The sequence below is a fragment of the Bubalus bubalis genome, chromosome 7, assembly GCF_019923935.1.
Source record: "Bubalus bubalis isolate 160015118507 breed Murrah chromosome 7, NDDB_SH_1, whole genome shotgun sequence".
NCBI classification, from domain to species: domain Eukaryota; kingdom Metazoa; phylum Chordata; class Mammalia; order Artiodactyla; family Bovidae; genus Bubalus; species Bubalus bubalis.
Window position 1 is genome coordinate 44712706 of NC_059163.1, and position 16660 is coordinate 44729365.

The window sequence follows — 16660 nt, forward strand, 5'->3', positions numbered from 1 at the left end:
TCTGGCTACATGCAAAGGAAATTAAAACAGGATAGTGAATATGTCTCTGCAATCCCATGTTCACTGAAACATTATTCACAATGCCTAGATATGGAAACAACCTAAGTGTTCAGTAACAGATGAATGGATGAAAAGCCTATGGGGTGAGTATATCTATATACACAGACACATATATTTGTATGTGTGTGTGTGTAGAGAGAGAGACATACATATACACACACAATAGAATATTACTCAGCTCTGAGAAAGAAGGAAACCTTGCCATTTGCAACAACATAGATGGAGCTTGATGGTATCATGCTAAAAGAAATAATCCAGACAGAGAAAGATAAACACTGTATGGTATAACTTATATATGAAATCTAAAATAAGTCAAACTCAGAGAAGCAGAACATAGAATAGTGGTTGCCAGCTGGTGGGGAGATGGGGAAATAGGAAAATATTGGTAAAAGGGTACAAACTCTCAGCTAACAAGATGAATAAGTCCTGATAATCTAATTAATTGATATAACATGGTAACTAGAGTTGAAAACATTGCATCATATAATTAAAACTTGCTAAGACAGTAAAACTTGAATGTTCTCACAAAACAAGATAAATATGTGATGATGGATGGATAGACAATGAATACATAAATCATGATACTATGCACTTTATTAAATTTTATGCATTATTTATCCCTTGAAAAAGCTGGAAAAAAGTCTTTGAGACAAGCAAAGATAGAAATACAAAATATCATAACTTATGGGATTCAACAAAAGCAATTCTAAGAATGAAGTTTATAACAATAAATACTTATATCAAGAAAAAAGATCTGAAATAAACCTAACTTTATATCTTAAGAAACTAGAAAAATAACAAACTAAGCCCAAAGTTAGTGGAAGGAATGAAGGAAATAACAAAGATCAGAGTGAAAAGAGACACCACAAAGATGATAGAAAAAAATCAGTGAATCTAAGACTTACTTTTTTGAAAAGACAAAATTGACAAATTTTTGGCTTAACTACAAAAAAGAGAGAGAGAAGACTTGAACAAATGAAAGAGGAAATGAGAGAGGAAATATTACAACTTCTAATTCAGAAATACTAAAAACCATAAGAGACCACTATGAATAATCATATGCCAACAAGTTAATCCAAAAGAAATGGATAAATTCCTAGAAACATACAGCCTACTCAGACTGAATAATAAAGAAATAGAAAATCTGAACAGATTTATTACTAGCAAGGAGATTGAACCAGAAATCAAAAACTCCCCAGCAAAAATAAGTCCATGAGCAGATGGCTTCACTGATGAATTTTATCAAGCATTTAAAGAATTAATGCCAATCCTTTTCAAATTCTTCCCAGAAATTGAAAAGAAGGGAATAGTTCCAGATACATTTTACAAGATTGAGTATTACCCTGATACCAAAGCCAGAAAAAAACACTACAAGAAAATTACAGATTAATATGTCTGATGAACACTTTTGTTACTGCCAAAATCCTCAATAAAATATTAGCAAACTGAATTCAACAGTATGTTAAAAAAGATTACTTTCTTGTGATCAAGTAGGATTTATTCCTGGGATGCCAAAAAAAAAAAAGTTTCAATATACACAAATCAATAAATGTGATACACCACATTAACAAACTAAATGATAAAAATTATATGACCATCTCAGTAGACACAGAAAAAGCATTTGACTAAGCATAACATCTTTTTATGATAAAAACCTCAATAAATTCAGTGTAGAAGGAACACACTTTAAAATAAAAGTCATGTATGCAAAATCCACAGTCAACTTCATATTCAATGTTAAAAAACTGAGAGCTTTCCTTCTAAGACAGAAACACAGATGCCCACTCTTGCCACTGCTATTATGACATAATACTGGAAGTGTTAGCCATTCGTAATCACCAAGAAAAGAAATAAAAGGCATACAAATTGGAAAGGGAGACTTTCCTGGTGGTCCAGTGGCTAAGACGCTGGGCTCCCAGTGTAGGGGGCCCAGGTTCAATCCCAGGTCAGGAAACTAGATCCCACATGCCACAGCTAAGAATTTACAGGTCACAACTAAAACATCCTGCATACCACAACAAAGATCAAAGATCCTGTGTGCTACAACTAAGACCTAGCACAACCAAATAAATAAGTAAATATTTTTTTTAAAAATTGGGAAGAAGAGAAACTGTCACTATTTGCAGATGACATGACATTATATACAGAAAAACCAAAAGATACCATCAAAAAAACTGTTAGAATAAACTCAGTAAAGTTGCAGGATACAAAATCAATATACAAAAAATAGTTGCATTTCTATACACTAACAATAAATTATCAGAAAGAGAAATTAAGAAAATGATCCCATATACAACAGCATCAAAAAGAATAAAATTCTTAGGAATAAATTTAAGGAGGTGAAAGTTCTGTAAACTATTAATAAAAGCTATAAAACACTCATGTAAAAACTGAAGAGACACAACTAAATGAAGGTATTTTGTGTTTATGGATTAGAAGAATTAATCTTGTTAAAATGTACACACTACTACCTAAAGCAATCATCAAATAAATGCAATTCCTATAAAATTCCAAAGGCATTCACAGAAATAGAGAAAACAATCCTAAAACTTGTATGGAACACAAAAAACCCTGAATCACCAAAGCAATCTTGAGAAAGAAGAACAAAATTGGAAGCATCACACTTCCTGATTTTAAACTGTAATACAAAGATACAGCAATCAAAAAATGATGGTATTTGCATAAAAACAGATACCAATAGAACAGAATAGATCAATGTCAATGGAGTAAACAGCTCAGGATTAACCCATTAAAATATATTGTCAATTAGTTTTCAACACAGGAGCCAGGAATATACAATGGGGAAAGGATAATCTCTACAACAACTGTGTTGAGAAAACTGGACAGACACATGTAAAAGAATGAAACTGGACCACTGCCTTACATGATACACAAAAAGCAACTCAAATAAAGACTTAAACATAAGATCTGAAACTATAAAACTCCCAGAAGAAAATATAGGGATAAGCTTCTTCACATTGATAGTGGTAATGATTTTTTATGTTAATACCAAAGCAAAAGCAACAAAAACAAAAATAAACACTTAGGATTACATTACACTGAAAAGCTTCTGAACAGCAAAGGAAACTATTAATGAAATGAACACACAACCTACTTACTAGGAAAAAATTTTGGAAACCACGTGTTTGATGTCTGATCAGAGATTAATATTCAAAATACATAAGGAACTTAATACTATTCAAGAGCCAAAATCAAATATCCCAGTTTAAAAATGAACAATGGACCTGACTAAACATTTTTCTGAAGGAGATATACAGATGATCAACAGGTATATGAAAAGGTGTTCAACATCACTAAATATCAGGGAAAGGCAAATCAAAACAAAAATGAGATATCGTCTCACACCTGGTAGGATGTCTGTTACCGAAAAGACTGCTGCTGCTGCTAATTCACGTTAGTCGTGTCCGACTCTGTGTGACCCCATAGACAGCAGCCCACCAGGCTCCTCCGTCCATGGGATTCTCCAGTCAGGAGTACTGGAGTGGGTTGCCATTGCCTTCTCAGACCGAAAAGACAACAGATAACAAATCCTGGCAAGGATGTGGAGAAAGGTGAACCCTTATACACTGTTGGTGGAAATGTAGATAATACAGCCACCACAGAAAACAGTATGGAGGTCCTTATGAGATTAAAAATAGAACTAATCTATGATCCAGCAATCCCACTTCTGAGTACATGCTCAAAAGAAAATAAATTACTATCTCAAAAAGATATCTGTATTCCTATATTCATATCAGCATTTTTCACAATAGTCAGCATATGGAAAAAAACCTAAGTGTCTGCAATGGATGAATGGATAAAGAAAATATGGTGTGTATGCATGTATATCTATTTATGTATCTATATATACATACATGTATGTATATATACATATATATAATAAAATATTATCCAGACTTAAAAGGAAATTCTACCACTGTGATAACAGATGAAATCAGAGGTTATTTGTTGTTCATTTGCTCAGTTGTGTCTGACTCTTTGCAACCCCATGGACTGCAGAAAGCCAGGCTTCTCTGTTCTTCACCATCTCCCAGAGCTTGCTCAAACTCATGTCCGTTGATTCACTGATGCTGTCCAACTATTTTGTCCTCTGTTATCCCCTTCTCCTACTGCCCTCAATCTTCCCCAGCATCAAGGTCTTTTCTAAAGAGTCTGGTTTTTAGATCAGGCAGCCAGAGTAGTGGAGTTTCAGCTTTAGCATCAGTCCTTCCAATGAATATTCAGGATTGATTTCCTTTAGGATAGACTGGTTTGATCTCCTTGCAGTCCAAGGGACTCTCAAAAGTCTTCTTCAACACCACAGTTCAAAAGCATCAGTTCTTTGGCGCTCAGCTTTCTTCACAGCCCAACTCTCACATCCATACATGACTACTGGAAAAACCATAGCTTTGACTAGATGGACCTTTGTTGACAAAGTAACATCTACACTTTTTAATATGCTATCTAGATTAGTCATAGCTTTTCTTCGAATGAGCAAGTGTCTTTTAATTTCATGGCTGCAGTCACCATCTACAGTGAATTTGGAGCCCAAGAAAATAGTTTGTCACTGATTCCATTGTTTCCCCATCTATTTGCCATGAGGTGATGGGACCGGATGCTACGATCTTCATTTTTTCAAAGTTGAGTTTTAAGCCAGCTTTTTCACTCGCCTTTCTAACTTTCATCAAGAGGTTCTTTAGCTCCTCTTCACTTTCTTCCATAAGGGTGATGTCATCTGCATATCTGAGGTTACTGATATTTCTCCCAGCAATTTTGGTTCCAGCTTGTGAGTCATCCAGCCTGGCATTTCACATGATGTACTCTGCATCTAAGTTAAATAAGCAGGGTGACAATATACAGCCTTGAGGTACTCCTTTCCCAACTTGGAACCAGTCCATTGTTCCATGTCTGGTTCTAACTGTTGTTTCTTGACCTGCATACAGGTTTCTCAAGAGGCAGGTCAGGTGGTCTGGTATTTCCATCTCTTGAAGAATTTTCCATCACTTGTTGTGATCCACACCATCAAAGGCTTTAGCATAACCAATGAAGCAAAAGTCAATGTTTTGCTGGAATTCTCTTGCTTTTTCTATGATCCATGGATGTTGGCAATTTGCTCTCTGGTTCCTCTATTATGTTAAATGAATGAAATAAGTCAAATGAAGTCAAATACTGCATGGTATCCTTATATGTCAAATCTTTAAAAAAAAATTAAATAAAAAGAAGAGAGAGTAGAATGATGATTATCAGGGACCTGGAAGAGTGGGGGGAATAGGGAGACACTGATCAAAGGGTCGGAGAAGGCAATGGCACCCCACTCCAGTACTCTTGCCTGGAAAATCCCATGGATGGAAGAGTCTGGTAGGCTGCAGTCCATGGGGTCGCTAAGAGTCAGACATGACTGAGCAACTTTACTTTCACATTTCATTTTCATGCATTGGAGAAGGAAATGGCAACCCACTCCAGTGTTCTTGCCTGGAGAATCCCAGGGACGGGGGAGCCTGGTGGGCTGCCGTCTATGGGGTCACACAGAGTTGGATATGACTGAAGTGACTTAGCAGCAGCAGATCAAAGGGTACAAACCTTCTGTTATAAGATGAATAAGGTTCTGACAATCTAATACTTAACATGGTAACTATGATTGATAATAATATTATACAGTTGAAATCTGCTAAGTAGAACTTTAAGTGTTCTCACCATGAATAAAAAAAAAAGTTTGTGACGGGATAGATATGTTAAATCCACAGTGGATATGTTAACTATGGATATGTTAACTAAATCCACTAAATCCACATATACTTTTGCAAAGTATATGTATATCAAATCGTCAAGTCATCACATCATATACCCTGCTGCATGCCAAGTCACTTTGATTATGTTCAACTCTTTGAGACCCTATGGATTGTAGCCTGCCAGGCCCCTCTGTCCATGGGGATTCTCTAGGCAAGACTGTTGGAGCGGGTTGCCATGTACTCCTCCAGGGGATCTTCTTGACCCCAGGATCAAATCCACATCTCTTCCCTCTCCTGCATCAGCAGGCAGGTTCTTTACCACTAGTGCCACCTGGGAAGCCCCACTGTATATTTTAAATATGTTTTAATTTTGTTTGTTAATTATACCTCAAGCAAGTTGAAGAAGCAATTTCAAAAAAGTAGTAAAAGTTTTATTGCTCTTTGCTTTTGTCTTCAATCTAAGATCTCATCAAGAAATTACACAATACATTTGATTGTCATTTCTCTTCATTCTCCTTTTATCCAGACTAGTCTCCCCTGCCTTTTTTAATCATTCAAGAAATACCTTAATTTTTAAAATTACTAAGAAAAAAACTACTGTCATTTATAATTGCAAAATGTCATCAACTGTAAGATGCATCCTGCTAAATGCTGAAATCTGATCTGTTAAAACATGAGGAATAAAAGTGCCTCTTAGAATCAATGAAATATGACATTTCTGTGTAGATTTGATATAAAAAGAAAGCTGCAGATAACAATCAGAACTTTGAAAAACATGCCCATAAAAGAGGGGAGAAAAAACTGAGAGTACTTAGCTGGAAGAATAAGATAAAAGGCAATTTAACAAGCTTAGATTTATGAAGAATTCTTAAATGAAAGAAGGTAACTAGTTTTTATCATATCCTAAGAAAACAAAAGAAAAAAAGCACATGGACTTAAACCATAATGTAAGGGCTTTGATTTAGACAAATCAAAGGAATTGCTTCTGCCCAGAGATACCTATAAAAAATTATTATGAATAGTTGGTCAGTCTCTTGCTCCAGAGATGTGATCAGAATATGCTAGGCTGGGAAGTAGGCTTTTGGACAAAGATATGTGGTGGAAGAGGGGACAAAAAAACACTTTGAAGGTGAAATGTCAAGGGCTGAGGCCCAGAAGTCATTTTTTAGCAAGTCTGAGACATGACAACAATTTGTTCAGTTGAAGAAGAAAACTCCAGAGGATCCTGAAAATGTGTTTGTTAGGGTTAACAATGAAAGAACCAGGATTTTATTAACAGAGGGAAGGAGAATTCAATGGTCAGTAAAAGATCATGGAAGCCAGACAGATGTGTCTGTGATGGTGACAGTATAATAGGCAGTCACTCTTGATTTAAGACTTGTGACAAAAACCAGATTTAATGAAGCTTTTTATTTTCTAGGACTCGTGTAGGTTGGCTTGGAATAAGAAAACAGGGTTAAGGGGACCAGCTAGTCATCGCGATGAGCCAGCTTTGCTGTTGACTCAATATATAACCATCTGCCTTCCAGTCCCTCCTGTATAGATAGCAGGAGCCCGAAAGTCCACCGTGCAGAACATTTTTCTCTGGCTGCATGCAAACCCACTAAGCTACTGTCTATTTTTTTAAACTGAGTATGCTTCTGTTTCCTCCCTGAAGAATGATTAAGATAGAGTAGGTGGGTAAGATCTTTCAGACCCAGAGAGTCCAAGGCTGCAGATTCCAAAGCCAGGCTTGACCCATCTAATAATTTTGTCTACTTCTGGGTACCATGATGGAAGTAGAAACAAAGGAGTTTTTCCTTGCTTTTCTCATTCTTATGGAAATATGGTACTATAAACTGGGATTCTGTGCCTACTGGACACATTTATTAGTTGTAAGGTCAGGTCAATCTTAACAATATGAAGCATGTTCCAAAATCTATTATCTAAAATATAATTCAAATCTCAGCTCCACGCTTCTTTAATTTTTTATAATGAGCATTTGGTGTTCAAGGGTATGTAGCGTTGTAAAGTGAGGCAGCTAATAACCCTAAGAATTAGCTCCTTTGAAATCAGTGACAAGAGTGCCCTCTCAGGTTTTTATTTTTTTCTCCTGACCTTGACATTCCACAACTGCAAATATTGCTGATGCCTTTAATTTTCTAGATTATAGTTCTCCTTTAAGTGATTCCAAAGAAGATTGTGTCTCTGGAAACAGTCTCTGATTAAATATATCACATCCATCAATTCATCAAAATCTTTGACTCATTCTGCCCTTGACCCCAGAGCCTAGATTTGCCCACAGGTAGATAATGAAAGGGGGAGAGGAAGAGAGGATTCAACACTAAAGTTAAAGGTGCCCTAATGGTATGGCCACCATCAGAAGCTGATTAGTTTATCAACTCCTTACAGATGGGGCTGGTATTTCTAGGATATAAGCCCCCTCTCCCACTGGAGGCACTCAGAAAATGTGTACTGGCCTAAAGAAAATCCTCTAATGAGCATGAGAAGGCATCAAGGGGTTTTAAGGTGTATTCCAAGAGTTCCTTTTTACTGATGAGAACTCCTAAGAAATTGCCACCAGCCACCTCACAGGTATTCGACTCAGGCACGAATAGAACCTGCTGCCACCACATGCTATGCAACTGTTGCCTTGAACACAATCTGCTCAGGACTTCTCCAGGACAGGGCACATCGTCCACTGACAAAAAACATACTTTCTTCATTACAAATCTGAAAATGAAATGCGCCTTCCTTGTTCACTCTTCAGGGCCTTCTTATGCCCCCAAAGTAATTTTGAGGCATTCTATTTCATTTCCATGATAGCAGATTTATGAATATTTACCAGTAGCAAGCAATGGCTATCAGAAAGCCCCAGAAGAGGGCTCAACTTTGCTGCATTAGTTTTAACAATAATGGAAGTTTCAAAGGAGTCAAGGTGCCTTCCTTAGCTCATTACAAATAACATGCCACAGCTTAAAGATCTCACAGTAAATGGCTGAAACAATAAAAGATAATAAAGTAAAGAAAGAGGGAAAAGTCATCTCTCCCTAAAAAATTTTTATAGTTCCAGAGGTTAGGAAAACTGCCATAGGTCAAAAAGTGACTTAGGATGGAAACCTAGATGCAAACCAGTTGCTTTCTCTTCCTGGACTCCCTTTAGTCCTGTGATCTGAGTCTTTAATGTGATTTTCATTTATATGTAGATTTCTTTTAGCATGTAGATTTCTGCTTCCAGTGGGTTTTACAACAACCTCATATTTTGAGATATTTGGAATCCCAGACAGACTTTTGCTGCTTTCTGGATATTTTTGAATCCAGGCTTTTCAATAACCAGGATTGAAAAGTGTTTGAGAACCTCAAAGTTTCTATACAACAGTAACATATTGTTATTATTCTATCTAAACACCAAGAGTGAAATTTAACAAACTAAATAATTCATCCACAATTTTAACAGGGAAGAACAAAATCTGACTCCATGTTGGATCTATTTCTTTTACTTTAACCTTTGCTTTCCATTGCTTTGTTACTATAATTACTAAAAGGGTGATGTTTATAGCTATTGCTGTTCAGTCTCTAAGTCATCTCCAACTCTTTATGACACCATGAACTGCAGCAACCAGGCTTCCCTGTCCTTCACTATCTCCCACAGTTTGTTCAAACTCATGTCCACTGAGTCAGTGATGCCATCCAACCATCTCATCCTCTGTCACCCCATTCTCCTCCTGCCCTCAATCTTCCCCAGCATCAGGGGCTTTTCCAGTAAGTCACATCAGTGGCCACTTCACATCAGTGGCCAAACTATTGGAGCTTCAGCATTAGTCCTTCCAATGAATATTCAGGGCTGATTTTCTTTAGGACTGATTTATTTGATCTCCTTGCTGTCTAGGGGACTCTGAAGAGTCTTCTCCAGCGCTACACTTTGAAAGCATCTTCAGTACTCAGCCTTCTTTATGGTCCAACTCTCACATCCATACATGACTCCTGGAAAAACCATAGCTTTGACTATAAAGACTTTTGTCAGCAATGTGATGTCTGTATCTATAAGTATACAAGCTTGGACTCTGTAATACAGTCATACTTGAATTCAACATGTTTTTTCTGAGTGATTATTACATGCCAAGCACCTTTCCAAGCCCTGGGGATTCAACAATAAAGAAGACAGAAGAATTCTTGCTCAAGGAGCTTACATTGTGCTGAAGGGAGACATAGTAAACAATTTTTTAAAAGTAAGTAGTGGGCTTCCCTTGGAGAAGGCAATGGCACCCCACTCCAGTACTTTTGCCTGGAAAATCCCATGGATGGAGGAGCCTGGTAGGCTGCAGTCCATGGGTCGCTAAGAGTCGGACACGACTGAGCGACTTGACTTTCACTTTTCACTTTCATGCATTGGAGAGGGAAACGGCAACCCACTCCATTGTTTTTGCCTGGAGAATCCCAGGGACAGGGGAGCCTGGTGGCTGCCGTCTATGGGGTCACACGGAGTCAGACACGACTGAAGTGACTTAGCATAGTATAGCATAGCGGGCTTCCCTGGTGGCTCGGTGGTAAAGAGTCTGCCTGCCAATGTAAGAGATGCGGTTTTGATCCCCAGTCCAGGAGGATCCCATATGCTGTGAAGCAACTAGGCCCATGCGCCACAACTATTGAACCTATGGCTTAGAGCCTGTGAACCGCAACTACTGAGCCCAAACACTGTAACTTCTAAAGCTCTACACCCTAGAGTCTGTGCTCTGCAACAAGAGAAGCCATCGCAGTGACAAGTCCACACACTGCATCTAGAGAGTAGCCCCCACTCGCTGCAACTAGAGAAAAGTGTACACAGCAACAAAGATCCAGCACTGCTGCTGCTGCTGCTAAGTCGCTTCAGTCGTGTCCAACTCTGCGACCTCATAGACGGCAGCCCACCAGGCTCCCCCGTCCCTGGGATTCTCCAGGCAAGAACACTGGAGTGGATTACCATTTCCCTCTCCAATGCATGAAAGTGAAAAGTGAAAGGGAAATCGCTCAGTCGTGTCCGACTCCTGGCGACCCCATGGACGGCAGCCTACCAGGCTCCTCTGCCCATGGGATTTTCTAGGCAAGAGTACTAAAGTAGGGTGCCATTGCCTTTTCCAAGACCCAGCACAGCCACAAATAAATAATTTTTTTTAATTTTTAAATAAAAATGTAGTATGCGAGAAAGGTATAAGGGCTAAGAATTAAAATAAAGTCAGGAAAGGAGTTAAGGAATGCCAGTAAAGGCCAGAAAGAGCAAGAAACAAGAAACAGCATCACTGGTAAACTTACGTGCAAGCAGAGGTGACCTTATGCAGGAAGCGTCTTCAAAAGGACTGAGCCTAACAATCACGGAAAAGCTAATGGGGCTGGACTCAAGTGGGCGAGGAGAGCCTAGGAGGAAACAGAGTCAGAGAAAACATGAGGCCAGATAGGATTGGGCTTTGCAGCCAAAACCTGGCTCTGTCTGGCTGAAACTTGGGATGGAAGTCCATGGAGGCTACTGAACCAGAGAGAGGGGGAATACTCTTACTTCCTGCTAACTGAAATCATCTTTAAGTAGTTATTACTACTAACCCTTAGGCTTTATTTTAAAATAATAATTTTTAAAAGCCTTATTCTAAAAACAGGATTGTTTCACAAGTCATTCTTTACTCTTTTATGAACTCATTGGAAAGAGAGAAATTAGCTTCCAGTCTGTCTCAGAAAATATACTATGGAAGTACAAATTCTACATACTGATTTTCAAACAGAATTAACTGCTTTGGGAAAGAAAATAGCTCAGACCTACTGTATACACACACTTCTTTTAGGCAGAAAGGTAGATGGATGAGATGGTCCATAAACAATGATAGAAAACCTATTAGCTGAATCACATTAGATTAGCCAAGTAGTGTTATTGAGGGCATCTGAAAAACCTCAAATGCTAACGTCAGTGTATTATGCATTAAATAGAGGTGAGATACAATGCCTAGAAGGACAAATGCAAATTCTCTCATTATTTAAAATTAATGTATCCATACTTGTAAGCAACTACCGATTCATTTGATCATACAGGAGGAACACTTCTTATCTGTCAGAAGACAGTTACTAAAGCAAAAATGCAGGCAGATATTTGGTGGTTTGATATACAAGTTCCTGGCTGAAATGACCTCCATTTGAGTCTGCCATTGTGCCCAGAATTAGGTATTCCTTTGGGCTAAGTCATTATCTTGCTAAAAGGCCTTTGCAAAGGCTAATAGCTTAGTTTAGCACATTAACTTCCCAGGCCTTGGGATGCACACTAGCTAGCTGAAACCTTGGCAAGCAGAGGCCTAAAGGGAGAGTAATATAAGTGGGCATTGGCCCCAAAACAGTACTTTTTCATTTTTTTATTAATACTATTTACTGAGCTCTTACTATGTGCCAGCTTCTAATCTTAGAACAGCCCAGAGATAACTGTTATTACTATTATTAAAGAGGTTGAATAAATTTCCCAAGGTTCATAGTTAGAAGTGACTCTAGAATTCAAATCTAGCATTTAACACAGCACTTGACACATAGTAGGGGTTTAGAAAACCATCCCCAAATGAATGAATGTATGAAATGCAGATCTGTCTGATTCCAAAACTCAGATTATTTATTCAGTGCTTTACCATTTTTAGTACTTTAAAGTATTCTGTAGTGACCCTTGGCTAGAAACAGTTCTACAGCACTATTCTCCTCAATAAAGCACTTCTTGCAGGATACTCCCACTTCCCCCAGCTTATTCTATATGACCCCAAGACAACCTGGAGAAAATCTGGAACATGAGGAATACACAAGGCAGGGCGTTGCTTGTGGGGAGCAGAAAGGGGAAGAGGGGTCACTAGAATATCACAATAAGTTGTACAAGGGCTTTGCAGACAGAGGGGTGCTGTGGTAGTTAAAGGGCAGGCTCCAGAGTCATTCAGGCTGGGGTTGAGGGCCACCCCCATGTCTTAATAGCTCTATGATTTAACCTTTCTGCACTTCCATTTCTGCATCTGGACAACGGAGAAAATTGTACCCACCTTACTAGGTAACATAATACCTACTATTAGGTATTACTCATTACAATGAGATTATGTGAGAAACTGTGTAAAGCACAGTGCCTGGCATGTAGTTAGTGTTCAATAAAAGTTAGCTATCTTCATTATTAAAGAGTAAGATGGCGGTTCCCATCAACAAGGTCACAGTTGAGCCTATGGTCCTAATTGGAGCCATAAACCACCGTAGCTGCCACCCTTGTTGTTGTTCACTCAATAAGTTGCGTCCATCACTTTGTGACCCCATGGACTGCAGCATGCCAGGCTCCTTTGTCTTTCACTATCTCCCAGAGTTTGAATTCACTGAGTTTCATGTTCATTGAGTCCTTGATGCTATCTAACCATCTCCTCCTCTGTTGCCCTTTTCTCCTTTTGTTTTCAATCTTTGCCAGCATCAGGGTCTTTTTCAATGAGTTAGAACTTTGCATCAAGTGGCCAAAACACTGGAGCTTCAGCTTCAGTATCAGTCCTTTCAAGGAATATTCAGGGTTAATTTTCTTTAGGATTGACTGGTTTGATCTCCTTGCAGTCCAAGGGACTCTCAAGAGTCTTCTTCAGCACTATAATTTAAAAGCATAAATTCTTTGGCATTTGACCTTCTTTATGGTCCAACTCTCACATTCATATATGACTAGTGAAAAACCATATCTTTGACTACCTGGACATTGGCGACAACATGATATCTCTGTTTTTTAATACAGTCATGGCCTGCCATAGCTTTTCTTCAAGGAGCAAGTATCTTTTAATTTCATGGCTGTAGTCACTGTGCAGTCATTTGCTAGTCCAAGAAAAAAAAAAAAATCTGTCATTGGTTTCACTTTTCCCCCATCTATTTGGCATGAAGTGATGGGACCAGATGCCACGATCTTAGTTTTTTGAATATTGACTTTCAAGCCAGCTTTTACACTCTTCTCCTTCACCCTCATCAAGAGGCTTTTTAGTTCCTCTCTACCTTCTGCCATTAGAGTGCTATCATCTGCATATCTGAGGTTGTTGATACTTCTCCCAGCAATCTTGATTCCAGCCTGTGATTCATCCAGCCCAGCATATCACATGATATACTCTGTATAGGAATTTAAAAAGAAGAGTGATAATATATAGCCTTGACATACTCCTTTCCCAATTTGGAACTAGTCAGTTGTTCCATGTTCAGTTCTAACTGTTACTTCTTGACCTGAAGACAGGTTTCTCAGGACACAGGTAAGGTGGTCTGGTATTCCAATCTCTTGAAGAATTTTCCAGTTTGTTGTGATCCACACAGTCAAAGGCTTCAGCGTACTCAATGAAGCAGAAGTAGATGTTTTTCTTGAATTCCCTTGCTTTCTCTATGATCCAACAAATGTTGGCAATTTGATCTCTGGTTCCTCCACTGTTTCTAAACCCAGCTTATACATCTAGAAGTTCTTGGTTCACATACTGCTGAAGCCTAGCTTGAAGAATTTTGAGGATAACCTTGTAGCATGTGAAATGAGCACAATTGTATGGTAGTTTGAACAGTCATTGGCATTGTCCTTTGGGATTGGAATGAAAACTGAACTTTTTCAGTCCTGTGGCCACTGCTGAGTTTTCCAACTTTGCTAACATACTGAGTGCAGCAGTTTCACAGCATCATCTTTTAGGATTTGAAAAAGCTCAACTGGAATTCCATCACCTCCACTAGCTTTGTTCATAATCATGCTTCCTAAGGCACTTGACTTTACACTCCAGGATGTCTGGCTCTAGGTGAGTGAACATACTCTGGTAGTTATCCAGGTCATTAAGACCTTTTTTGTACAGTTCTTCTGTGTATTCTTGCCACCTCTTCTTAGTCTCTTCTGCTTCTGTTAGGTCCTTACCGTTTCTGTCATTTATTGTGCCCACCCTTGCATGAAATGTTCCCTTGATGTCTCCAATTTTCCTGGAGGAATCTCTAGTCTTTCCCATTCTATTGTTTTCCTCTATTTCTTTGCATTGATCACTTAAGAAGGCCTTATCTCTCCTTGCTATTCTCTAGAATTCAGCATTCATTTGGGTATATCTTTCCCTTTCTCCCTTGTCTTTTGTTTCTCTTCTTTCCTCAGTTATTTATAAATAATGGTTGTCCTAAGACAACCACTTTGCCTTCATGCCTTTCATTTTATTTGGGATGGTTTTGTGACCACCTCCTGTACAGTATTATGCCCCTCCACTCACAGCTGTTCTTCAGCCACACTGTCTTCCAGATCTAATACCTTGAATCATTCATCACCTCCATTCCAGAATCATAAGGAATTTGATAGGTCATACCTGAATGGCTGAGTGGTTTTCCCTACATTCTTCAATTTAAGACTGAATTTCACAATAAGGAGCTGATGATCTGAGCCACAGTCAGGTTCCAGTCTTGTTTTTGCTGACTGTATAGAGCTTCTCTAGCTTCAGCTGCAAAAAATATAAACAATACAATCAATCTGATATCGGTATTGACCATCTGTAGCTATCTCTTGTTTCATTGGAAAAGGGTGTTTGCTATGACCAGCATGTTCTCTCAGAAAAACTCTGTTAGCCTTTGCCCTGCTTCATTTTGTACTCCAAGGCCAAACCTGACTGTTACTCTAGATATCTCTTAACTTCCTACTTTTGCATTCTAGTCTCCTATGATGAAAAGGACATCTTATTTTGGTGTTAGTTCTAGAATGCCTTGTAGGTCTTCATAGAACCATTTGACTTCAGCTTCTTCAGCATTAGTGGTTGGAGCATAGACTTGGATTACTGTGAAACTGAATGGTTTGCCTAGAAACGAACAGAGATCATCCTGTCATTTTTGAGATTGCACCCAAGTACTGCATTTTTGACTCTTTTGTTGACTATGAGGGCTACTCCATTTCTTCTAAGGGATTATTGACCACAGTAGTAGATATTAATGGCCATATGACAAAATGTGGTCCACTGGAGAAGGGAATGGCAAACCACTTCAGTATTCTTTCCTTGAGAACCCCATGGACAGTATGAAAAGGCAAAAAGTATGACACTGAAAGATGAACTCTCCATGTCAATAGGTGCCCGCTATGCTACTGGAAAAGAGTGGACAAATAACTCCAGAAAGAATGAAGAGACAGAGCCAAAGCAAAAACAACACCCAGTTGTGGATGTGACTGATGATAGAAGCAAGGTCTGAAGCTGTAAAGAGCAATATTGTATAGGAAGCTGGAATGTTAGGTCCATGAATGAAGGCAAATTGGAAGTGATCAAAGAGGAGATAGCAAGAGTGAACATCGACATTTTAGGAATCAGTGACCTAAAATGGACTGGAATGGGTGAATTTAACTTAGATGACCATTATATCTACTACTGTGGGCAAGAATCCCTTAGAAGAAATGGAGTAGCTACCATAATTAACAAAAGAGTCCGAAATGCAGTACTTGGATGCAATCTCAAAAACGACAGAATGATCTCTGTTCGTTTCCAAGGCAAACCATTCAATATCACAGTAATCCAAGTCTATGCCCTGACCAGTAATTCTGAAGAAGCTGAACAGTTCTGTGAAGACCTACAAGACCTTCTAGAACTAACACCCAAAAAAGACATCCTGTTCATTACATGGACTGGAATACAAAAGTAGGAAGTCAAGAGATACCCGGGGTAACAGGTTAATTTTGCCTTGGAGTACAAAAAGAAGCAGGGCAAAGGCTAACAGAGTTTTACCAAGAGAACACACTGCTCATAGCAAACACCCTCTTCAAACAACACAAGAGAAGACTGTACACATGGACATCACTGGATGGTCAATACCAAAATTTTAGTTCACTGATTCATAAAATGTTGATATGCACTCTTGCCATCTGTTTGACCACATCCAGTTTATCTTGATTCATGGACCTAACAGTCCAGGTT

The 16660-nt window shown here is 38.6% G+C and overlaps 1 long non-coding RNA gene across 6 annotated transcripts in view; it reads right to left on the reverse strand.

Moving 5' to 3' along the window:
• The window catches only part of LOC112586189, a 197662-nt gene extending 182525 nt beyond the window's left edge, over positions 1 to 15137 (reverse strand). For all 6 annotated transcript variants that reach the window (XR_006552205.1, XR_006552202.1, XR_006552207.1 and 3 more), the window contains exons 1-2: positions 15077 to 15137; positions 11058 to 11159 (exon numbers count right to left, since the gene is read on the reverse strand). This is a non-coding gene — a long non-coding RNA (uncharacterized LOC112586189). The remainder of the gene's footprint in view (positions 1 to 11057; positions 11160 to 15076) is intronic.
• Positions 15138 to 16660: the final 1523 nt, after the last annotated feature.